The 25,883-nt window shown below is 39.8% G+C and overlaps 1 protein-coding gene across 2 annotated transcripts in view; it reads right to left on the bottom strand.

The window, feature by feature from the left end:
• B3GALT1 (beta-1,3-galactosyltransferase 1) overlaps positions 1-25,883 on the bottom strand; it is a 241,552-nt gene that overhangs the window by 7,925 nt on the left and 207,744 nt on the right. The window contains exon 1 of one of the 2 annotated variants that reach the window (XM_019656598.1): positions 1,372-1,612. The exons of the other annotated variant lie outside the window; for it this stretch is intronic. The gene's annotated coding sequence lies outside the window, so the exon portion shown is untranslated. Of the gene's footprint in view, positions 1-1,371; positions 1,613-25,883 lie in introns of those variants that run through there. 2 annotated transcript variants of the gene reach the window in all.

The raw sequence follows: 25,883 nt of genomic DNA, 5'->3' as shown, positions 1-25,883 counted from the left end.
ACATACCACACTACAGCAATTCCTTAAGGATTCTTAATCATGAGAAAAATGACGACTCGCAAAGAGCACTTTAAAGCTTAAAGATACTAAGGGTGGGGTGGGGGAGCTACAACTGTTGAAGAGATTCAGGAACACGTTGCAGTTCTTTTTCTCTGAACTCCTGAAATACATACGCGCACGTATACACACATGGACTCACGCTTCCTATTGCCTTTGTTCCTCAAACACAAGAACAAAAGTAGGCACAGTATTATGTCTTGGTCAGTAGTAAATGCAAGTTATCACCTATAAAAACAATGGACTTGAAATGGAACAAGGAACCAGCCTAGAAACTGAAAAGCGGCCAAGGATAATGATAAAAGGGTGCTAAAAATGTTCTTTTCGCTTACAACAAAACCGATTTTTCAGGTGGCCAAAGAAGTACAAAAATATGCCTCTTGACCAGAACTAGCAAAGAGACACGAGAGTAGCATGGTGCATTTAACTCTAATGAGTAACGTCACACATGTTGTAATGGGCCACATGTCTGAGTTTTACTCCTTGAGTCATCTCTAGGCTTTCTGCATGTCAGTAGCCATAAGTATAAAATAAGGGCAAAAATAACAACTGATTTATCTCCAAATACATTATAGGTACTAATGACCGTCACCCGTCGTTGAGTTTCTGGGGAAAGGGTGCTATACAGGCAGATCGTATTATGATACAAAGAGCAGGGTCCAGTGGGGAGGAGGGCATTATGTCAGGTCGTCAGCCATGCTTTGCGATCCAGAGTACATATATCGATCGATTCTTCTAAATACATAGGATTGGTATCAGTTTGGGGGTTTCTCTGCCTAAGGTTAGTGGTTATGCTGTACAGATCTTCCTGCTAGAGAATTCTGTTTTCTTTCTGGGAAACTCAAAGCCAAAGGTCCACTGGAAAGCAAAAAAAATAAGTCAACTGAAAAATTCTGGGGTAGGAGCTATGTGTCAAAAGGGACAATCCTCTGGAGGGTCCTTTCAGTTATACAAGGTTTCGTTTTTGTTTTAAATCTTGTTTAACTGACATGTTAATATGTCCGTAAAATAAGTTGCACACACAATATCTGTCATCCCTTTTAGCAGCCCTTCCACAACCACAGACACTGATGACACATTAACTTGTCATCCATTAAATATAAATCCCTCCAAATAGAAACAGTCACTAGAACATTTGAAAGATTTCCCGCCCCCAGGGACCTTACTGTATCTCAGATTACCTCATTGGCAGAACTCTCCAGTAACTACCCACCTTCACAGAATTTTCAACTGAAGAAGCACATGTTCTTCCTAGAAATCGCACAGTGGAGAGTTTGTTATTTTGAGTAATTTATTTTTTAAAAAGTCCCTTACATTTGCCGAAGTTCCTATGCTGTATGGCCAGAGGTAAGCCCTCGGAGCAGGTGGGTAGTGTCTCTTGGGTGGCCTGGGCATAGTTTGGAGTGCGAAGTTCATGTCTTTCCCCGTCAGAATCGAGGCAGGTAAAAGTCAACAATGATTTCCGGTGCCTCGGTTGCCACTTAGTTAGCTGAGCAACGACTCCATCTTCCCTACACCCATGGGCAAGGCTGCAGGGCCCCACCAAAAGGCCTGCTTGCACTCTCTGGTGTCTTAAGGAATATAACCTGCAGGTTCTGACTTCTGCTGGATTTTCAAATCTACTTCATCTTTCTTCATAAGAGATGTATTGAACACCTGTTAGAGATGCCAGGCACTGTTCTACAAGCTGTAAGACAGATGGGGAGCTGATTTTCCAGGAGAGGGAGGCAAAAAATAAAACACATGATAAATGAATGCAAAAATAATTTCAGGTAGCCATAAGTGCTGTGATGTAAATAAAGTGGGGTAATGGGATAGAGACTGAACAGAGGGGGCAGCGGGGGCTACTGTAGATAAATTGGTCTCTCTTTGAGGAAGTGACATTTGAGATAACAGGGTGCCTTGCAAACTCTGGTTCAGTATTTAAATCTTTAACTAAGGTTTTGTTTCTTTGCTTGGTTCTTTGGAATTAATGCTTTATTAGGAACATCTTTTTGATTTTACCCCCCCCCCTTTCTATCTGTGGCCATTCCACCCATTCATCTGCAAATGCCCTTAGTTTCTTGAAATGTAGGTTATGTGACTGACATTCGTTTTCTAGGACTGCCATAACAAAGTACCACAAACAATATTGTAGGTAGCTTAAACAACACAGATGTGTTGTCCAACAGTTCTGAAGGGTAGAAGTCAAAAATGATTTTGGTAGGGTTGGTTTCTTCTGAGGGCTCTGAGGGAGAATTTGTTCGGTGGTTCTCCCATAGCTTCTGGTGGTTTGCTGGTAATCTTTGGCACCTCTGGCTTATAGATGCATCACCCAGATCTCTGGATTCATCCTTGCTTGGCATTGTTCCCATTTGTCTTTGTGTTGGTATTTCCCCTTTTAATTAGGATACCTAATTAAATAGGTCATATTATGTTAGGGCCTACCCCAATGACCTCATTTTATTTAGTTACTTCTTCCAGGGCCTTATTTCCAAATAAGGCCACATAATGAATTACTGGCATTTAGGACTTCAATATGTGTTTTTTTGGAGGGTGCAGTTCTACCCATAACACTGACTTTCCTGGGTAGCAACAAAATGAAATATGTTGCGCTGACTTCACTGCTGTACATTTTATTTTCTAGATTTGAGCAAGTAAATTCTGGGTTTTGGTAAACCAGCTTTTAAAGGGTGAAACATTTGTAATTAGCATTCAGAGAAGAATGAAACATGAGTGTGAAAAGGGACACAAAGTTTGGTTTATTTTTAGATTTAAAAAAAGCTAGAACAGATTATTTCTTTTAAGACCATGTGAAGAATATGGGAGTTTTAAGCAGTCCTTCACTCCTGCCACTTTCTCTTTCCTCTTAAAAACACTAATTAGTTGAGAAAGATAAGCCAGGACTGTGACACATTTTCCAAAAGGTTGGGGCCAACAGTTCGTGAGATACCAACTAGTGTCAGGAATAAAAACAATGCTCCAGTCTCCCCCCACTTCCCTGCCCCCCTATCCCTGTGGGAAACACTATCTGCATTTCTATTATTTAGAGCCAACTTTGAATATTCAGAGACCACATGGCATTACAAAAGTGGATTTAACATTAAAATCCACATAGTAACTTTAAAAACATGGTGCAGAAAGATAGGCCAGTTAAAACAAGAAGAAAGAAAAACAGAAATTCAGAAAGAGAGAGAGAGAGAGAGAGAGAGAGAGAGAGAGAGAGAGAGAGAAGGGCTAACTCTAATGGCTATGAAATGCTCTTGAAATAGATGAGAAGCTGGCTGTGTAGTACATCATGATATTAAGTAGGGCAAATGAGATTCTTTTTGAAAAATGTTTTGATCTTAAATGACTTTCCTCAGAGCTGGTATATGAGTGAAGTAAAAGAAAAAAAATATATTTCTATGGGGAAACACAGGAACTCAGACAGCAATAGAACTAATTGATAAATGAGCCCCAAAGGCCAGAAATTCTACTTGGCTGCATTAATTTGGCCAATGATTATCTTGATGCCCGACTCCCTCCCTTCCTCTTGCTCTCGTAATGATGCTCTAAATAAGCACAGGAGAGGAAGAAATAAAGCACTATTAGCACTAGATAATGGTCCTTGAAGGGAGAATTTCATAAACCGTCGTGTTACACAGCTTGCTAACTTATTATCTCTCCAAATCACAGAGGGCTGGCTTTCTCGCGGAGCCTTTCTTTGAAGTAAGCCTTCTTGGCTGTGGGAGGCATCATCCCTATAGAAGTCAAAATCCCTGAATGCGCACAGAAGTAAGTGTTCTGACTCCTCTCCCTCAGAAAGACAAGAGCTAATTTGTTCCTTTAAAAATTTAATTATGAATCTTTTTAAAGAGACCCCATAATTGAACTCACTCAGCAGAACATTTGCAAAGAGGAAGCGGTGGAAAGCAAAAGGTGATATTCATCATGGTTTGGCAGTTGAAATGATTTCTCTCCTAAATCTGGAAGAAATTATTTGAACCTTTCTTCTTTCAGTTCAATATACCTTGAAATGTATTGAAAAGGTCTTTATAAATCCCTGTGTTCAGAAGAATGGGGCCAGCTTGTAAGAGGAGTGGTCGGGTGTGGATGTCTTTGTGTGGGCTTAGGGCACGTGCTATTCTGAAAGCTACACTCTGTTTCACTGCAGAAAAAGTGCACTTCAAATTAGAAGGGAAGATTATAGCTTTCTTCAAATCAATGTGTTGCCCTAGTTCTAGAATTCAGAGAATTTTTAAACATCGCTACAATCCTCTCAGGGAAATATGAAAATGAGGATATCTCATTATTTTAAATAAATGCTCAGTTTCCTCTGTAGTGATGGATATTGTGTCTTGGCTGCCTTATATGAGACACATTTTAAAAGATGGGCAGAGCAATCGCTTATTTAATCATAGGAGCTTGGCAATGTGGTTGGGTAGGGTTTCTCCCCTGGGAAAGGAAATGCCAGGATTTTTTATTACAGATGTGGAAAAGGATGAGAAGAAAGGCATTCTTCTAATATAATCAGCAGCTGGGAGAATTTAAAAACGATGAGCTGTGTAATACCAAAAACGGTATTCATTTGGCCCATTATTGGGGGGGGGTGTTAAGGGGGAATTGATATAAATAGATATTTTCAGAAACCAGGAAGATGTTAGTGTATTTGCTATCTAAAATGTACAAAATCTAAGGTGTTATTTCTTAGACGTCTCATCACAGAGAGGTGTTATTATTTTAGGTCATGTTTAAAAGAATGATATTAGTATCATACCGCAACTGATAACACATGGAAGAGAATTTACAATTTTCATTTTCCTATTTTGTCTTTTCTAACTCAAATGCTGCTTTATACAATATCAATTTACTGGAATACATAATAGCCCAAAACAATTTTATGTAGATGCCGCCAATGGGAATTATTTTGTAGGCAGTCAATCTTATGGCCCTGGGAGACCCAAACTGAACTTCTAGATTTTTAGTAATTGGTTCTGAACTCAATGCGTCTCTGCATTGTTTCCTCATCTATAAAATGAGTATGATAAAATCTGGCCATACTTTGCAGGGTCATTGTAAGGATCAAATGAGATACTGTATTTGAAAATACTTTGTGAACTGAATACTGCTACATGAATGACAAGTGTTATCATTATTAATATAAACACGATAAATAAAGACAAATCCAAAGATATAAAATTTTTCATGAGCAATGGTCAGTTAATGCATCCTGACAATTTACTTCAAAAACAGTTTTTCACTTGGCAGTTTCAAAAGAAAAAAAAGGTTGGCATTTCCAGTTGACTATTTTCTTAAGAAGTTTCAATTTCATTTCATAATGCCTATATAAAAAGGTCATTTTTTTTAAGATTTCATTGAGGAATTAGGGGAGGGGATCAGCATTGGGGAAGAGGAACAGACAAGTTGCTGCCCTTTTGTTCTTCAGTCTAGTTGTGGAGGACATTGCTTCACTGGCCCATGTTGGTATTATCATTGTGCATTTCCTGGGTGAGGCAGATTGTTCGCTGGTCCCTGGAAGCCGCTCATGGTGGCTCTTGGCAGCTCATGCCGACTACCGGCTGCCAGTTGCCAGCTGCTCACGCTGGCTGCTGGCCACTCATGGTATCTTATGGCAGCCCACTGCAGCCCCGCTGTAGCCTATGCTGTCGCCAGCGACAAACGGCAGCCCAGCTCCAGGTCAAGCTGTTGTTCACTATCTTAGCTGTAGAGGGCGCAGCATCACTAGCCCTCATGTGGGATCTGAACCAGATCCCTGTTGCTCAGAGCTGGCGTCCCAAGACAACGCTTAACCAACAGTGCAACTCGGCTGGCCCTGTAAAAAGGTCTTTCACTTCAGTTAAAAAAAAGGAGTACATGGGTGGTAGATGAGGGTAAAAGGGATCAAATATATAGTGATGGAAGGAGAACTGACTCTGGGTGGTGAACACATAATGTGATATATAGATGATGTATTACAGACTTGTACACTTGAAACCTATATAACTTTACTAACCATTGTCACCCCAACAAACTTTAATTAAAAAAAAAGAGGTGCACAAGTTACAGGAAATGCTATTGTGATTATTATTAGTAGTAATAATGTGATGTAGAATCAGAATTTAAAAATTTAAAGATTTAAATAGCCCTCTGAGTAGCATTTACACAGGCATAATTAACATTCTATGTATGCTAAGATCGCCTGAAATGGCTATACCATGGTTGTTTTACAGAGGTGTAAGACAAAGACAATACAAGATTCATCATTTTTTTCTTATCGGGGTTGTAATAGAACCTATCCAAAATATATTACAATGTATATCATCATGCCATCACTTAACTAATAAGGGACTCATCAATGTTTACCATTAAAATCAACTTTACGAATTGTTCTAGAAATGCACACAAAGGAAAGCCTGGGTGACAATGACAGTTTTGTTTGGCAGAGTAGCTTGCTTTATGTATGTATGTATGTATGTATTTTATTAGTTTCAGGTGTACAAAACAATGTAATAGACATTTACACCGCTCACAAAGTGATAACCCTTCCCCAGTCTACTACCCCTCTGACATCGTTTATAGTTGTCACAATACCATTGACTCTATTCCATATATATATATATATATATATATATATATATATATGTATATATAGTCCCATGACTATATAGCTGACATTCAATATTATTCTACTTCACCTTCAGGTGTATAGCACAGTGATCAGGCATCTACACAGGACTATATAAGTGCTTTAGAAATAGCTACTTTTACATATAATTTACATTTTTAGATGACACATCATTGCTTTCCCTGCCTCTTCTCATACCTATTATGTTCTCTATAATTTACATATAATCTTACTAACAATTACAAGAAATAGGCATCCTTGTTCCCATTTTACAGAAGAGAAAACTGAAGCCCAAACAGATTAATCAGCTTACCCTTGTGTCACATAGCTAGTGAGTGATTATACCTGGATTTGAATACCAGTCTGTTAAACTGTAATGTGTGGGTCCATACACTATATTCTGTATTTCATTTTTCACATGGTACTCAGATTAAAAATTTTTTTGTTTTTATTATTTCCTTTAATTATCCACAGAGTAGTGTGAGAGGTAGAAAAAAAATGGATTGCTATACATATAACAATGGCTCAAGGGTCTTTCTGGCCCTGAGATTGTTAATTTCATAACTTACATGTATGAATCATTATTTTTTAATGAGAACTGGAGAACTGATGAAGGACTCATCTCCACTCACAGGACTACTCCCTTCACAATATTAAGATATCTAGAAAACCAGACCAATAATGGTGCTTGGAATTCATGTAATTATAAGTAAAAGGAAATAGTTGCTCTTAAGGAGTATTTTAATTAAGCTCTGAAGGCCAGATGAGCTACTCATCTCTACTACAATGAAGCAGTCATTTTTTTCTGGGGAAAACTGTAAGACATGGCATCTGAGGCTCTGTCACTTATTAGCTATGGGACTGTAGTCAAGTAAATTATTTATGGTAGATTCGGTAGTTTAGCTAACTGATTTCCCATTCCAACTTCCCTTTAGCTTTCCTTTCAAGAAACTGGCCAGTTATGAAAGAAGCTGAAGTCCAAAACTAAATTTCCCAAGTCCCTTTATAACTAGGATAAGACATATGACATAGTTCCCACCAATCAGATGCCTCTGAGCAAGAGATAGATACAGGAGTGAACAGGAGAAGATGGCAGCTTCTTTCTGATGATTTGGGTTGACTGGAAAGCACATGGAATGACAAAGTTATCTGGTTCTTCCGGAACCACTATGATGGAATTTCTAACTTCCAAATGTGAACAGTATAGGTGTGACAGGAGCCAGTGGAAGCAATGATGTGTCCTCTAAAATGGCTCCAGAGAATTGTCAGACACTATTTGGGCTGTGTGGTTCATGGCCAAGATCTTCTAGCTGGTTAGTAATCAAACCTGAGTCTTGACCTCCCAGAGATTCCATGAACTTCCTAATGCCTTTCAACAAATTCCTTTTCTTCTTAACCTGGTAAAGTGGATTCTGTTGTATGACTCTACTGTTTTAAGAACCCCAAGCAATACACCATTCTCTCCACGTGTTTACATACAAACTGAGTAGATGATAATCTAGTTTTCAGGCTGGTTGAGAGGTATATGCTAAACTTTAAAATGGCATATAGTCTTTAATTTTTATTATTAATTTTTAGTATTAATTTATTAAGCATTGCTTGAGGGAACTACCAACCATCATAAAATAAATAAGCCCCTGTTGTACTCATATCGGAAAATGCTGCACAGCATTGCCTGTGTGAGGAGTAACCCATTAAATTGAGGATTATATTTAAAAACTCTGTTTTCTCTCTTCATGCTGTCTGAAATGTGTGGCATGTGTCTTTTGACTGAATGTCATATGGCCCTCTTGTTGTTATTTTGCTTAGGGCAAGGTGTCCTGGATCACAACTGATTGTGTCTTTCAGAACCCGTGTGCCCCTTTCCCTAGGTTAATACACTGTAAACCAGACAGGCTTCATTTAAAAATAAACCACCATAATAAATACATTCTTGAAACTTGCTGAAAATTCATTGGTTCTTTTTTCATGATATGTTCATTTTACTTATAAAATTACACATCTCATGATACCTGTTCCTACTCTTGAGTCTGGAGACATGTTGATAACTTCTTATTCTCTCTCTCTCTCTCTCTCTCTCTCTCTCTCTCTCTCTCTATATATATATATATATATATATATATATATATATGTGTGTGTGTGTGTGTGTGTGTGTACTGAAAAGTACTGAAAAGTACCACTATGGTTTGTTTGAATTTATTCATTCATTAAATTTGACAATTCCACAATTAAAATTTATAAATGTTATGTTAAATATACAAATGAAAATGCAAATTCCCTACCTTTAAAGAGTGTATAGCTACATTAGCTATAATCTATGTGGAAAGAAATAAGGAATAATTAGAGGTATGCTACTACAACTGAAATAATTCTTTTTTAAAATTAAAAAAAATTTATTATTAGTTTCAGGTGTACAGAACAATGCAATAGTTATCCTTTTCACCCCTCACAAAGCAACAACCCCCCTCCTCCCATCCACTGCCCTCCCACCCTCGATATCATGCTTATCTATTACAATTCCATTGACTCCATTCCCATACTCTACTCCACATCCCGTGACTATATGTATATATAATTATAGTTGACATACAACATTATACAACATCAGCTTCAGATATACAGTGCAGTGGTCAGGCCTCTACACTGTCTATGAAGTGGTCTCCCTAACAAGACATGAGTCCATCTGGCCCCCTAAAAAATATTTACAACATTATTGATTATGTCCCCCAAACTGTCTTTGCTATCCCTGAAGCCATATTGTAGTTACCAATTTGTATTGTCTCGTCCCTTCCCCTTCTCCTTCATCCCCAGCCCCTCCCAACTTGTAACCCTCAGTTTTTCCTCTGAGACTATTTCTGTTTACATGAAATAATTCATTCTTAATGAGGATGTTGGGCCAGATTCATGAAAGAGACAAAATTTGACTTGGATATCAAACTTGAAAGAATGCGTAGGGAAATCACAATAGCAGAAAACTTAATTGTGGGGGGAGACATTCAATGGTATCATGAAAGCATTTACCAAAAAAACCACAAAGGTATTATTGGATTTATTTGGAGAATAAGAAACTGTTCAGTTTGGTGGAGTGTTGGATTCATGGTGGACTGTAGTTGAAATTGAGAACACAAAGGGAGTCATTGCTCATGAGTACATTGTTTTTAATCATACCTTCATCACTATCTTCAATATACTTTAATAACTGTATTTTAGGTTGATTGCTTCCTTATGTCATATGGAAAGACCTCTCAATCAATAAGTTAGTTTCCTCAACTGCTTTTAACTGTGTCTCTTTGATAAACTGTAACCTATGTAAGGGAAAAGTTTTCATGTGGCTTTATCACTATTTTATTATTCTCATTATTATGTCTATCTTTAGCACTATGCCTAAGCATAACAGCACAGTGCAAGAAATACTGCAGTTGATGAAAAAATAATTGTTGAATAAATGTCTTCCAGATAGCCATAAACAGACATTTTTCATTCAATAGTAGCCTCAACAAGGGCCCTTTGCCAAGATATCACAGAGAAGCGGACCTTATTCTAGAACAAGTATTTATGTGATGTGCTGGAAAGAAATTCTGAAAGGTGTTTTGTAGTTTGAGTGTATGATATCTTCTTCCATGCTTGGCCCTTTTCACTACGTCATTCAAAGCAAATTTTGGCCTGTGATTTAATTCTTGAATGACTCTTTTATAATGCTTCCAGATTATAATGTTTCTAGATTAATAAATTTGCTGGATAAAAGATAAATTTTCTGTGGAAGACAATAAACACACATGCATACAAACACACACTCAGAACTAATAAGAGACAAATTCAGGAAACAATGTAGAAGCTGAACCTTTTCTGGGGTGAATATTTTTCAAAGTTTTTCGCAAGCTGTCAACTGTCAAGTCCTTGAATTATTCTTTCCTGAATGTCTCTCTGAATGGATTTTTTTATAAATTATCTGGCTTGCTGTTGTAGTGGGTCATTTGTGATTCCATCCATCTTGTCCAGTTACAGCAGTAACATGTGTAAATTGGATCTCCAAGGAGTGATAAAGTGATGTAAATAGTGCTTTTCACCTGTGTCACCACAGCCACAGTAGCTATTTGCAATAGCTACTGTGCTGTGTTCTATAGAAACTCTTAACAAGGTGCTCCACCTCATGTCACATCCAAGCTACTGATAGGAGTGCATACATTGAAAACTTTGGAGCCAATTCAACTTCACTGCCAAAATTGTCCTTCCAGGAAACTATTTTCAGAGCTACTTTCTGTTGGTTTTAACAGGCTTGGAAATTTATTACAGAGACCATACGTTGCCAGATTCAAGAGGATAATTTACATTTTGGGGTAATAGAAATGGGATGAAAAATAATGTTCTAATAACTGGACAGTTTTCAAGGCATGAAGCACAAAAGCAATAATGGGTCCCATGGTTCCATGGGCATATGCCCGTCCCAGAAGACTAATAGAGAAGAATAGATGCTCTGGGTCCCTGGGGAGCTCTGAGGCATGGAGTCGGGGGCAACTGTCAGAACTCAGGGTTATTATTTACCTTCCACTTGGGTCACAGAGTGAAGCAAATAAGTGAAGGCCCAATAGGAGTGATGTATTTATGTTGTCTGAAAGACATGCTGCCTTGTAGCCGGAGTATATATCCATATCCTTATGACTCTGGGTTGTGAGATGTGAACGGGTGAAAACACTAGCTAAACAAAATTCTTCTGTTTAGTTTATAGATCTGTGTACTGCAGAATTGCTCAGAGCATCCAATAGGACCCATTCCTTTAAGAATCTCAAGACAGAGATACAAAATGGCTCATGGAATTTTGTTATTAATAGGAGCTTCTTGGGAATAATTTGGGATATAGTGCCCTATTGGACAGTTAAGATGCTCCATTACTTCCCTTCTGGAATTATAAATGACTATCGCTGCTTTTTTTGGTATTGTATTTTTTTGTTTCCTAAAAAGTGACCAGAAAAAAGGCAGGCTGGTCACAGCCTTTTGGTTACTTTATGGGGTAAACATAATCCGATTAGAATATTTTTTTAAAAATTCATGTAAGTCTGATATCTTATTACTCTTGCTTCCTTAACTTTTCTTCTTCTAACAGTGTATTTCAAGAATTTATTGCTTTTGAGAAGCTTTGGTGTTAGTAGTACAATGCATACTGAAGACAAAATTTAGAGGATCGACATAAGCAAAATGAAGAAAATAAAAATCACCCATAATCCTATCAAGCAGATATAAGCACAGTTGACAAGTAGATGTAGACATTTTCTCTATTTGCATTTGATATATTTTAATGTATTAATATAGGCTCATGTTGTCTGGACATTTTCATGTACTTTCTTCCCACTTGGCAAGCAAGCATCGCCTTCGCATGCTAGTCCTTACTTTCCTGCTACTTTGTTTTCAGTGGCTGCCGTACTTCATTTTTGGAATCATCCCTTCACAGTTGGATATTTAGCCTAACAGGCTTCCTGTGCTTCCCAAAGTTTACTCTGTCAGCATTCTCAGAGTCCAGTGGTGTGAATATTAGAGCAGATGACAGTGTTCTCGGTTCTATAAAGTCTTGTCCTAGAAACTTCACATGTCTCAATGGTGGAGTCAGGACACAATGGCCTGCTGTCTGGAGTCCCTGAGATCAAACTCATGGTGCTGCTGACAGTCATAACTTCCCAACCTGGCAATCAAAATCTGTCATTTATGGGTCAAATCCACAGAATAGGACTAAGTCAAACCTTCTGTCTCTGGTGATGAAAACAGTATGGGATCTGGGGGCCTTTAGGATGGCAGCATGAGACAGCTCCCTGTTATGTTTGAAGTCTTTTTTTCAAAAAAGCCTATTTATCTCAGAGCTTGTTCTTGAACGCCTACCTAACTTACACCGTAGATAGTACCTCCAGCACCACAGGAGCAGCTATTAAGAGGCTGAAATCAGCACATCCTGGTCGTCTGTTTGATGAGCCAACTGCAGTAATGATTTGAGCCGACTGCCAAGTACTGAGGAACCCTATCTGGAGATTCGCTGCAGAAGTTCTGGACATCTGGTCAGGTGTGACAGGGGGCTGGATTTCCCTGATCTAAATGGAGTTCCACTCCAGGCATGCTGTCTTGTGAGGATAAGATATTAATTGCTTTTTATCCCAGCTTCCGTAACTGTGATACACCTTGAGGTAATACTTCATATAAAGGAAGTCAAATTGGACTAGAAATACCTTGACTGTCTCTATAAGTCAAATGTTTAGGAAAAGTGGTAGCTACAAGCTTTTATGTTTTGAGTCCCGGAATTTTGGATTTCGTCAGTGATTCTGAAAAGGCTTTGTTAAAAGTACGTGTACCAGGAGGCAGTACTGTGAGGTGCGAAAACTACAGAACATGGAGTCAGACAACTTGAGCTCAAAGTCTGCCGTCTGCTAGCTGTATCACTGATCTGCAATCACGTCCTCAGCTGGAGGACATAAAACGTGTGCCTACTTCAGGTTCATGAAAACAACATGAAAGAAATATCAGGAAACCAGCCTTGGCACATGTTAGTGCTGAATAAATGCTATTGTTATGAATTTTAACACTTCAGGAAAATGATAACAAAATTTACATATTGTTATACAATTTGTTACTCCTAAGGATGTTATTACTATCTGTACTATGTGCAGGCACTGTGGTAGTTCTTGGGGTAAACTGTTGAATAACATACTGTCCTTTAAGCAGTTGAAGTTTAGTGAGTAGCTACCTGCAGTTTAACTCAATATAGTGTTGTAAGCAATGAAATACATGACATAAAAGTATGTATGAGCTGTTGTGAAGATGCATTGCTCAGTGTAGACAGATGTAGGGAACTCTTGCTGGAGTTACATGGCACAGGCTGTAGAGTTCTACTTGCTGGGCATCAGCGTGGGTTATACTGAAATGCAGTTGCTGCTTCCTTTTAGAGCTTTCAACTCTGGCTTAAATTGAAAGCCCTGGAGAGACCTCAAGTATTTTTGTTTTGTTTTGACCATTTGCTTTTATTGCCTTAAAGAAGATGTAATAAAACAAGTCCCTATTATTCTCTGTACAAAGTAACTTTTGCAATAATATGTATCTTTACATAGTTTAGTTCAGGGAATAAATTTTAATTCATTGGGTTTGATTTTCTTTTTCCAGCTTCTTTAACATTTAACACCAAACCACATTCTATTCAAGAGTTTAAAAACCTGAACCAAGTCAAAGTAATAGTTTCTGGTTTAATTAAGCAAAAAAAAAGCAAAAAACAAAAAAGACAATTATATTTTAAAGGAAACACATTATGGTAATGGTAGGGAAAAATTACTTAAATATATTAGCCTTCCATCCTTATTTCCCACAGTTTACATATTTTTCCTTCTCCCTGAGATATTCTCTTGGCAGCAAATACAGAATCTCAAAATTTTTACTCACTGTAACCATATGGATTTATTTTATCTGTCTGGGGCATTTTACTTGCCTAATTAGGAATATGGCTTCAGTGGCTGCTGGCTAAAAAAATAGCCTGGTGTTGTTTTTCACCCCGTTAGTAAAAGGGGGAGCCTGGAGGGGACCTTTGGTCCTCATTAGATGGCTGATACATTTCATTTGTACGTTTTGCAGAAGCTGCTCAGGAAAGTATGGCAATTCCGCTGTGGCCAGGTTTGCTAATTGGAGAATGTGAAAGTGTGTATTCATATCATCTCAGTGTGCCTGGGGACTTTGCCAAATTGGAGATTTAATCCCACTGTCTTTTTTTCCCTAAAAGCATAGAAAGGCACTATCTCAAATATTTGGTCTCCATTCAGATGGAGAGGCTCACAGTGATCAAATGTTATATATGTATGAACCGCAAACGTCAACTTTCTTGTCTGAAGGGTAAAAACCTTGACTGCATCCATGTTGTTTTGTAACAATGGATGGAGGAGATTGCTCTGGAGTAGCTTTTTTTTTTTTTTTAAAGCAGTTCAAGGAGGTTCTGAGTATCACATAGGTTTGTTTATTTATCAAGTTGTCATTCTTAGTGAAATGAATGGCAGTATGTAAGGCAGTGACAGAGTTTCTTAGCTTGCATGAATAGGAGTTCAATGTTTATAAGCATGATTAGTTTACAAACTTCATTCCTACAGTTTATAGGGAGAAAATCTGTAGAAAGATTAATCATGTACAACCAAAGTAAAAGAACCAGGGGAATCTAAAGGTAGAACTTGGGTCTCTGATTCTACTAGAAGACTTGTTATCTTCTGGAAAAGAGTCCACACTGTGCTTTCCAAGGACAGACAAGCCAGTGTAAGTAAGCTGATCTTTCTCCCTCTTCCCACATTCTGCCCTTCCATAGGATGCACACTAAGAATATCATTATTCAGACAGGGCTGACTTTTCATAAAGAAAAATCTAGGCTCCATTTTGATGCCATCTATTTTTTTACTTCAACCTTAAGTGTTCTACTGTGGGCACAAGTGTTTATACAGAAGCAGTTACATGCACTCAGTCTTCATGACACAAAGTGGAGGCTCCTTTTAGTCTGAGTAGATATAAAGATTCTATGATTCAGAAATACACCATTGCCCTGATTTGATTCTCTTTATTTTTGAGTTCTAATCTATGTGAGAGTCTTTTTGAAATGGAGGCCCTATTTTATCCAGGAAAGTTGTCTTTTTAGATAATAATCTACAATAGGGTTCAATTCTTCATGGATATAGAAGCCCAAGGTTTAGCTTGTTTTTGTTAAAAACTCTGATTTTATCCTTACAATCTAAATTTCAATGTTGGAAGTGGTCTTAAGAGATGATTTAAGACAATCATCTACCCCAAGGATAAATCACATCTTAAATATGAGCATATCTTAGGAGCTACAGGAAGAGAGTTTGCAGAATTTCCCTGGGGAATTTGTACCAGCATCAATCATGCTCACTTAAAGATGTAATTTTTCATGTATAGACTAGCTATATTCCTATAATTTCAGCGTGCATCTTCAAGTTTACCCTGGGACTTGGTGGGAGTCAAATCAATTCCCTTTTATAGTACTTATGTGGGCACAGGTCAGTAAATTTTAGCTTTCCTTTCCCCAGATGAAGACATGCCCATTCAGCGGTGGGAGAGAAGATGAGTTTGCACCACACATAGTTGTTCCAGTGTTGCCCAGTATCGCCTTTCAATGAGTGAATCTGGAAATAGCTTCCTTTGAGTAGTGGTCTTCATTTGACTCATTGGCATGAAACATCTTCAGGATCTTTCTGAATTTCATTTAAAGAATTGAATTTCCTTGAGATCCTCACAGTAAAATCTGCAAGAGTCACTGGTGCCTCTATTTTTGTTTCTGTCAAATTTATTTCCTACTCTGGGACGTCTGAGCTCATAACCTCTGCAAGGAGACATAACCATCTGCCATATAGCTTAATCTCTGAGCAGTGGGCTTGGAGGAAGTATATTTCAAGGACAAGAAGCCAAGGAGGCAAAAGGGGGCAGTTTATTTTCACTTTTCACAGACAACAGTAGGAGGGAATCTAAATTCTAGCAGGAGACTGCATTAGGTGCCAAACTGCCACTGTCATTTGCATAATGTGAAATCTAAAGTGTTGATTCATCTCTGATAGACAGGCATGCTTACTGAGGGGAGGTGAAATTATGCATCACTCCTCTGCCTGCCTCTGAAGAAACCAGTCACATTCCTTCTCTCCATCAACTCCACAGAGGCAGGGACCTTTCTGCTCCACTGAACTTGCTTCTTGTTTTCACCCTGCAAACTGACTAATGGTGCTGGCGGTTCCCCTGTTGCTCTCTATGATGCTGCCGAGTGCAGCTGCTCCTCCCCTAAAGGTGAGGAACTGATGTAAATGTGACCAGCTGGTTTGGGGTGCATTTTTTTTTTTACTTTATTTTTTTTTTAAAGTGCATCCCATTCCTAAATAAGACTTAATCTTTTGAAGACTGTGGAGGGACATATATGTTCAGTAAGTGATGGACTATAAAAGTGAAACTATTTGATGTTAATTTAATTGCAGACTAACTCATTATAAAAGGCTGTTTGTTGAAGGGGGGTGTTTGGTGTAGAATTTTGGTTTTACAGACTGAATATATACCTGTTTGCATGTTTATGCAGCAGCAAATAGATGTCCTTGTTTTAAAAAAACGGGTTCTTTCATTTTAATAAAATTCCTAAATTAAATATTTAGTGAAATGTGTATTTTAAAATATACAGTGATCAGAAGGGAGACTCCCACAGCTTTGACTTTTGCAACATTGTCTAACCTTTGTCCTTATTCCCATCTGTAATGGTGTTTAATGCATTCTCTGGGGGGACCAAAGGTATGAAGTTTCTACATCCCTTCTACCATTAACATTTTTTAAACATTTATCACAAACATTTTATAAAGATTTTCTCTAATCCTCAAATACTCATCCTTCTTTTTAGTAATAAGGAAACCGAGGCCCAGAGTATTTCAGAAACCTTTCCAGTTCCTTTTCATTGAACCCCCTGAAAATGGCATTTATGTAGCTTAAAAATGGTTGAACACTAGCAGCTTTATTGACTCAATCCAACAGCCATTCAGGAGAGCGAGGATCCGAACTCAAGTCAGCCAGGATCAAAGTCAGCCTTCCTTCCACTATCCCATGCTGTTGCCTTCTATGTTTATATTCTTGTGTTGTTCCAAATATCTAGCCATGCATGCATTACATACTCAGTATAATATGTGGTTAATAAATATTTATTGATGGGCTTTTAAAAAATGGATTTAGAGAAAGGACCATAGAGCTATGTTTTGTAACCATTTAGCAAACGTATTAGGCATCTCGGTTTTTGCTGCTATAAATCTGGGTGGTTATAAAGCACTATTAGATACTATCTCTTGAATCATTAATTCCTCTACTTTTCTACATACGGTAGTTTCCCAGCATCCAAATAGCTATCATTAATGATGGGCTTTTTTTTGGAATAGGTGAAATCCTGCATCTCTCATCTCTCTTCTTCCTGTGTTTTCTCCTGCCAGCGAGGTTTAGCAATTTCACAGGTTTTATGAAATGACCAAGAAAGCACTTAGATAATCCACCTTCAAAATATCCCTCCCCTTTCTTTCTCATTCAGGTAACATTCACAATTTGATTCCTTCCCGCTCTAACATTTTGTCTCTTCTGGAGATAATACTCTAATTTTTTGGCCACAAGTGCTTAGCTCAAATCCTCATATTGACCATTTTAAGAACATACCCACACATTTTGGAAGAACCCAGGTGGTTTTCATATTTAATATGTCCAAAAGATATGAATTTTGAGAGCAAATCAATGACTGCATGATTTATAGTGTAATTACATAGTAATTACTCAATTTGCTTGTGAACACCGAATCCTCTCCAGGGGGTTTTAAACAGATGTCACAGCAGATGCACCTCATTTAAGGGAGAATTTCTATTAACTACAGCAGTAGTTGGGCTTATTGTCTTCAGTGGTGCTGGATTAAATTGATAATAGAGGGCACTGTTGAAAACTATTAGGAAGTATCATTCAGACAGGAGAGGGACAGATGTTGTCAAACATGGGAAAGTTCCTATGAGTCAGTGTATCAAATATAGTGCCAGCATTTCAAAAGGTTGGCTTTGGGGTTATGTGACAGTTGTCAGTATATCTGAATTTTATAGAGAACTTGTCAGTGTACAAACTTATTTTTACCTACATTATCTCACTTGATTATCACTGGAACCCAGAACGTAGGTTTGCGTGTCCTGAGGCTCAGAGGTCACCCAGGTTCTTCCAGGGGGTATGTGGTGGAGCCCAAACCAGAGCCCAGGCTGCCTGACTCCCAGTCACTGATTACACTGTGCTGCTTCTTCAAACAAATAGTCAGTTCAGTCAACAAATCAATTAGACTGTGTGTGTGTTTAAACAAATTGATTGACCTTTTGATTTGTTAATTTAAAATCAAAGTGATTGAATCAGTTGTTTGTGAAAATACAGGTTAAGAAGTACATGTTTATTTTTACATCAAACTCTTGGTTTTGTTGTTAGATATTTTCAAAACACTACAGTTTGAAATCAATTCTCAGTGCAACATGGGAGATTGCCAGACATGCACCAGTTTTTCAACTAAATTCATATGCATCCAGGATAATCACCCCTGGGAGCATCATCTTCAAACATGTAGAACAATGTGCTCATATTGATATTGTTTAAAATGATGAGCAAGTTTGAAATGAAAGAATTTACAAACTCCTCAGGTAAAACCTTGATAGCATTTTGCTGAAGGCTGGGAACAACTTGCATATGTGCTTGATGTTCCTTCCTCTTTCTTTCTGATGTCTTTATTATTATTATTATTATTATTATTATTATTATTATTATTATTAGCATGAATTGATCCCTATTCTACCCCATCCCAGCTTAATGTCTTTCCTCATCCAAATGTGTTTGCCCAACTGCCTGCTGACCCCGGCTTCCTGGTCTGTGAAAAAGGCCTGGCCTTCGTGAGGCTTGTCATTCAAACGGCAGCTCGAGTGGCAAGGGCTTGAGAGAGCTCACTTTCGCTTAGTCCTTGAAGGCATTTCCCTGGTGGTAATTGGTGACAACAAGAGAGAGAAAAGATCTGGCTGTCCTTCAATAGAACTCCCACACAACTGTCAGAGCTGGGCGAGGAAAAGCTGCTTTTTCTCTTTCTGTGTGGCTCTCCGTAAAAAATCAACAGTGCTCTCTAGGTTTCTTTCCTGTTCCTCCCAAAAGACTCTGTGGGAACTGGTAGCCCCTTCTTTTCCATTTTCTCATCTGAAAGAGCTGGCTGCCCCGCTGTGTTACTCCTTGCTCACTTCTCACCCCCCTCTCAAGTTTCCTTTATCTTGTTTGGGATTTGTGTTCCTCTTTGGAACATTTATCCTCCTACGCATCTCTTTCTAACATGTTCCTTTCTGTTCGCTCACCTTCCTCCTCTAGCTGAGGACTGTTCTCCTAACTAGCTCATCAGGGTCCATTAGTTAGTTAGCCAATCATCAGTCTCAGCTGAGGGGAGAGGCGGAGGTGAGGCTGGTGGAGAAGAAAACCGTCAGAGGAGGAGGAAAGGCATCAAAGGAAACTTGCAAAGAACAGGGAAATGGGAAATTAGAGGCCTCTGGAGCCTAAAAATAAAACTAACAAGTGGGCAAGACTTGGCTTTTCTGCTCTATTCCAACTTTATATATAACAATTTGTATGCCTATTGTATTAGAAATGTATTAATATAATAAAATACATTAATTAATATGTTAGAAATAATTAACAACAGTAATTAATATAACATTAGAAATAACTTTTGTAAAATGTCTGACATAGCAAGTGGAACATAATAGACACTCAATAAAAGATGGTTATTACCTTATTGCTTTGTAAGACCCAAAGAGGCTCAAATAAATATAGAAGAATTGGGTTCAAACCATGGAGCAAAATCTAATTTTGATAGAGGCAGCACTGTTTTCTTGGTTCTCTATGTTGTCACATACAGATTTTGGCAGTCAGTTGTGAGGGATGTCAGGAAATTTATAATCATAGTCACCAAGCACTGATATTTGAGTATGATGATTTTGGAGACAGGAGAGTATAAATGTAAAGACCTGGACTCCAGTCCTAGACATGTATTAGTCCTGGAAATGTTATGTAACCTCTACATGCTTTTGTTTCCTAATCTGCATAATGGAGAGCCTATAGAACCAACCGCACAGGGTTATTCCCAGCTCAAATGGGACCATATATGCAAAGCGGATGGCACAGTGCTTAGCACATAGTAATCACTCAATAAAGGCCATCCACTACTGGATTGCAATTTAAATTAGAGCAGGTTCAAGTTTATTCTTGCAAAAACATTGATTTTACTCTCTTGCCTTCGGATTTACTTTCTTGAGAGACAAAGAAAGGGGCTTGACTTAGCTAACCCTTTTGGGGTCTGTGGCCCATGAGAAATTAATCTCTTACATGGACTAAGGCAAGAAAATATCAGGCACCATTATGCTAGGTTACTGACAGTGCCCAGCTTGTGTGCAGGCTGGCTAACAACCCTGAAACTCTGGATGAGGTTCGGGCTCACACAAGCAGCGGCCTTGGACACTAGGCCCGGGCCGTCCAGATGGGTGCAGGCTGATGCATGGACCCTGGCCCCATACATAACAAGCCTTGACTCCAGAGCCTGCTGTGCAGGCGCAGGGCTCCGGTGACATAAGCTCTTTACACAGCCACGGGAGGGAGCATGCGTACTTCTGTGCGCTCTCCTCCCCCAAAACCTCTATATAATGGTTGCTATTGCTGAATAAAGCTGCTAACTGGTTCCTCCTCATGTCGGCTCTGTGTGCTTCCTTTACCCTGGGCATCTCACCACCGAAAGCTCCCCTCAGGCCACGCCCCCTCCAGGCGACGACAGTTACTCATCAACTCTATGACATCTGCCTATCATATTTCTGGCCATTTCAAATGCTCAAAGAACATTTTCCAACAGAGCGGTGTTCATTAATTCATAAGGCAGTTCACCATATGGTAGATTTATTTCACTAGGGTCCGAGGGATAATTTGTGCTATTAGGAAAGATATGTGAAGCCATTTGTGGGGTGGCAGGTAGACTTGACTGGTGAAGGAGGATTTGTTGACCATTTCACATTATAGGGCATTTTCCGAATCCCAGAACTATATGGTTTATGCTAATTCTTTTGACCAATATCTATAAAGTATCCACTACTTTCTGGCTCTGGGCTGGGTGCCAGGGAGTCAAAGGTGCATTAGACATGTCACAGCCTGGTGAGAAAGCATAGGGCTTTGCACACAGCTGAATAAATGTTTGTTGAGGCAACGGGGAAATAAGCCCTTCTTTAATCATAAATGCTGTTAGAGAGCTAAAAACAAGAGGAGGGACCAACTACTCTGGGTTGTGATAGGTGTGCTGCCTGGAAAAGTCCTTACTGTGCTTAAACATACCTCTGTGCTGTCTGTTCAGGGCTCAGTGAACTCCATTGAGAATACCTGGCACAGAGTCCCAGGACAGAGCACTGCGGTGTGGCCAATCCAAAACCCAACTCCTGCCCTTGGGGACGTCTCTCTTTTTTTTCTTCATTTAAGCTAGGAATTATATGATGTTCTGGTTTCCATTCCAGCCTGTTTAGTGGCTGAGGCACACCTGGGGAAAGACTTTGGTTATAGAGTCTGCAAGGCCATAAACAAACAGAATCAGTAAAGCAAACTCCTGGGTAGCAGCCATGCAATGAAAGGGAATCACCGTGTCCATCGCCAGAGAAAGGTCGGAGTGAGTGTTATTTGCAGCGAACATGCCTGGCACCTGGCTCCTCCGCCCTCTGCTGCCCACAGTTGGAGCGGCTTCGCTTCGCCTCGCTCATTCAGTCTCGCCCAGGTGCCAGTCCAGGCCAACCCAGTTCCCTAGTCAGGAGAACTGAGGGGACCTGTGGCCAGTAACAGAGTGGCTGGGAATCTCCTCAGATTCCCAGCTGATTCCTGCTCAACCTACAGGAGGAGAACCACTACATTTTGTTTTTGTCCTTGGTGTCTAACTGGACCACTCTATATCCTGCTGACCGTAACTGGCACCTGTCTTGTTCTGGGTACCTCACTCTCTGGAGCCTCATTTCCTCAACTGTCAGGTGAATGTGTAAACACCTCGTTGCATGGCTGTTTTAGCAAAAATGAGATGACCCGCACGGCACTTGTCAAGGGGGAGATGCACAGTTTGTGTTGGTGTCTGAGTCTTGAGCTTTGTATGTTTTGTCACAGCTATACTGAGGCCTGGAGTGACACCTCTGAATGTGAACCCGGATTGTTTTGGCGTAGAGGACGTTTGGCAGACCACAGTGTAAAGCTATGTGTTTGATCGATCAGTTCATGTGTGCTACAGGCACCCCTGCCTCTCCTGCATCCCTTCTCTGAACCTCATTCCCTTACCCTCACCTTCCTCCTGACAGGGTCTCTCTGAAGTAGTTTCCTTGAGGGTTTGGGACTCAGAGGCCTGTGGAGGGGCATAGGAAGACAACAGGCTGCTGAGCTAGGGTGCAGGGGCTTGAATTTACCCCAATATCTCCTGTTTCTACTTTTCTTCAGCTGCGCCTCAGCTGCTTGGGGAGTTACCCTGGAAGAGGTTCATCAGAGACCCAAGGACACTGGTTCCAGCCCTTCCTGTCAGTTCTTTTTCCAGGGGCCTCTGGAGACCCAAGGGGAAACCTTTCCAGGTGTTGGTTTTCAGACAGGAGAGGAGCATCTGTGAGCAGAGTGGTAGAGTGCCAAGTGACAACACATTCCCAGCTCTGTGACCAAAGGCCACTTGAGGAATGTAGGAACAAAATGCAGATGGTGATGAGACAAGTAAAGTGTTAACGGGAGTGGGCTTGTGAGCTGGCAGGATGGGACAGGCAAGGAGTTAACAGGAGCGAGCTTGTGGGTTAACACGAATGAGCTTAAGCAGTAACTGCTTGGCTCTGACTCCCCTGACCAGCCCTGCACCTGCAGGCTGACAGTCACCTTACATCCATCACAGGTGAGAACAGAACAGTTCCCAATTGCAACGGCGGCCCCCTGCACCCCAACAAACAAACACCCATCATAGATGGGAACAGAACAGTTTCCAATCACAACAGCAACACCCTGCAAGCTGACATCCATCATAGATGGGAACAGGACAGTTCCCAGGAGTAGACAATTGTAACAGCAGCCCTCCTGCAAGCTGACAAGCACCCTACATCCTGCTTAGAAAAATATAAAACCCCAGCACTCCTTCTCATCAAGGCAGCTGTCCCCCATCGGACTCTGCCCCAGCTAAACTCCTGCCATATCTCTCTCTTACCCCTCTGTCTCCGCAGCTCTCCCTCTCAGACTGCCCTGGCCAAACTTCTGACAGTTCCAAACAAAACTGTCTCTCTCTCCCTTTTAATTTTCAACAAATCTATTCTCTGGATATTCTTGTAGAGTCTCATAAATTCTTTTTACATTCTGTGAATGTCCAGGGGTTAATTCTACACCAAGACAGATGGGGCTCCCTACTTTGCTCAGCAGAAGAATGTCAAGAAAAGCCCAAGCGGAGGAAAATTGCATGGCCCCAATTTCTATCTAAATAAAAGAAACGATGCCTAAATTAAAGCCTCAGCTTGCAGGACTGAAAGAAAAAAAGTCAGAGGGAGAACTTTTAAAAAATTGGCTCTGAATTCGTCATGGTCCAAGATCTTGATCAGTGTCTCATTTAGGAAGAAAAATAAAACAGCATGCCAACCTCTCAGTGGATACTGAATTACAAGCTGGCTAGTTCATCAATCACCTTAGCAAATTCTAAAGACATTAGGGAGTGAATCCAAGTGCTACTGCACAGAGACCCCTCTGCCCAAGCCCAGGGCAAAGATGGGGGAGCCAATGTAAAATCTCAGATTCTCCAACTGCTACCAGTGCTGGAGTGAAGGGTGGTGCACTTTCTGAACAACTTGCCCTGGGCGGAGAAAAGGGGTGGATCCCTTTACAGGATCAAAATGAAAAGGATATGCTAAGGGAGACCATTATTCATGGTGTATTCTGAATATTATCACACGGGATCAGCAAGAGAAGTGTCTTCCATTGGCAGCTTATCTCTAGGCAAATTACCTTGGCCCATCGTAGGGAAAAGAATAAAACAACAAACCTTAAAATTAAGGCTTCTTTAAAACAAAGAGAGATAGGATTTGGAAAAAAATATTTCAAGGGGCCCCAGGCGTGAGTGGGTGTGAGGCATGAAGGAGAGTGAACACTAGAGGACCCAAGGATGGGGAACAGGAGGGTCCCCACTGTCCTCTGGCTTTCCCTAACACATTCATTCCTTGTTCCTCACTCCTCTTTCCCTCCCATGTCCCTGTCTCCCCCAGCTACTTCTTAACTACCAGCAGCCTCTTTGGTCCCGCATCATATTTCAACCTGATGAGGGTCTTGTTCCATCAGAACTGAATAGTTTATCTGAAAAGGAATTCTCTCAAGCAGTGAAGGCTGACACTGGTAGTCCATTAGGTAACATTTGTATTTCACCAGGGAGTCCTTTAAGGCCTTATCAGAAAAGGAGGAAAGGAGCCTTTTATTTCAGAAGCATCACAAGCTATTCACATGGCATGTATCTCTGAATGGAGGGAAAGGAGGGGCAAGTTTTAGAATTCCCAAAATCACTGCAGGTAGACAGCTGTCTGCTCTCTGTGTAGCTCAGGCCTCATCTGAGATGAGCTTGGGGACCTCTGCTGCCTTTGCTCCCTTATCATTGCGGTCTGAGATGCTTTTCAGTACACTGCAACTCCGTGATGAAAAAAGACTGTCTCTGTCTTTTTATAAGGGAGAACATTTATGTGCGCTTACTATGTTCAGTCAGTGTTCTAAGCCCTTTATGATTATTAACTCATTTCTTTTTACAACCATCAGAGATAGGTAATTCTATGATCATTTTAAAGATGAGGCATGGAGTCATTGAACAATCTGCCTGAGGACACAGACAGGGCAAGGAAATGGCAAAGTTAGGATTCATATCCAAGCTGTCTGACTCCCAGGCTCACACTGTAAACCATGATATATATTGTGTTCCTAGCACCTAGTACGGTGCCTGGGAAACAGTCATTTTTCTGATTTTCCTTTTACGTCTTTCTGGATGGTTCATTTTATGGGTCAACATGGCTGGGCCAGAGTGCTCAGATATTTGGTCAAACATTATTCTGGATGTGTCTATGAGGGTCTGTTTAGATGAAATTTACATTTAAATCAGTGGACTTTGAGCAAAGCACTTTGCTATCCATAATGTGGGTGGGTCTCATCCAAATAGATTAAGTCCTGAATAGAACGAAAGACTGATCTTCCCTGAGCAAGAGTGAATTCTGCAGCAAGCTGCCTTGGGACTCCAGCTGCAACTCTTTCCTGAGTTCCAGGCCTGCCAGCCTCCCCTATCAGCTTTGGGACTTGCAAAGCCTCCACAACTGTGTGAGCCATTCCTGAAAATAAAACTCTTCTTACATATATGCATCTTTTTTTTATTTTTTATGTGTATTATTTTGTTCTTTTTATTTATTTATTTTTTAAATTAGTTTCAGGTGTACAACACAGTGCAATAGTTATACTTTTTATCCTTCAAAGTGACAACGTCCCTCCCCCAATCCACCGCCCCACTCCCTCCCCCGATATCAAATATATAATAACATATTTATTACAATTCCATTGACTCCATTCCCACACTATACTCCACATCCCGTGACTATATATATATATATATATATATATATATATATATATATATTTATTTATTTATAGTTGACATACAATATTATAC

This window comes from Hipposideros armiger, unplaced genomic scaffold (assembly GCF_001890085.2).
Source record: "Hipposideros armiger isolate ML-2016 unplaced genomic scaffold, ASM189008v1 scaffold_263, whole genome shotgun sequence".
Lineage (NCBI taxonomy): Eukaryota > Metazoa > Chordata > Mammalia > Chiroptera > Hipposideridae > Hipposideros > Hipposideros armiger.
Note: the sequence above shows the minus strand (reverse complement) of the source record. Positions and strands in the feature narration are given on the sequence as shown.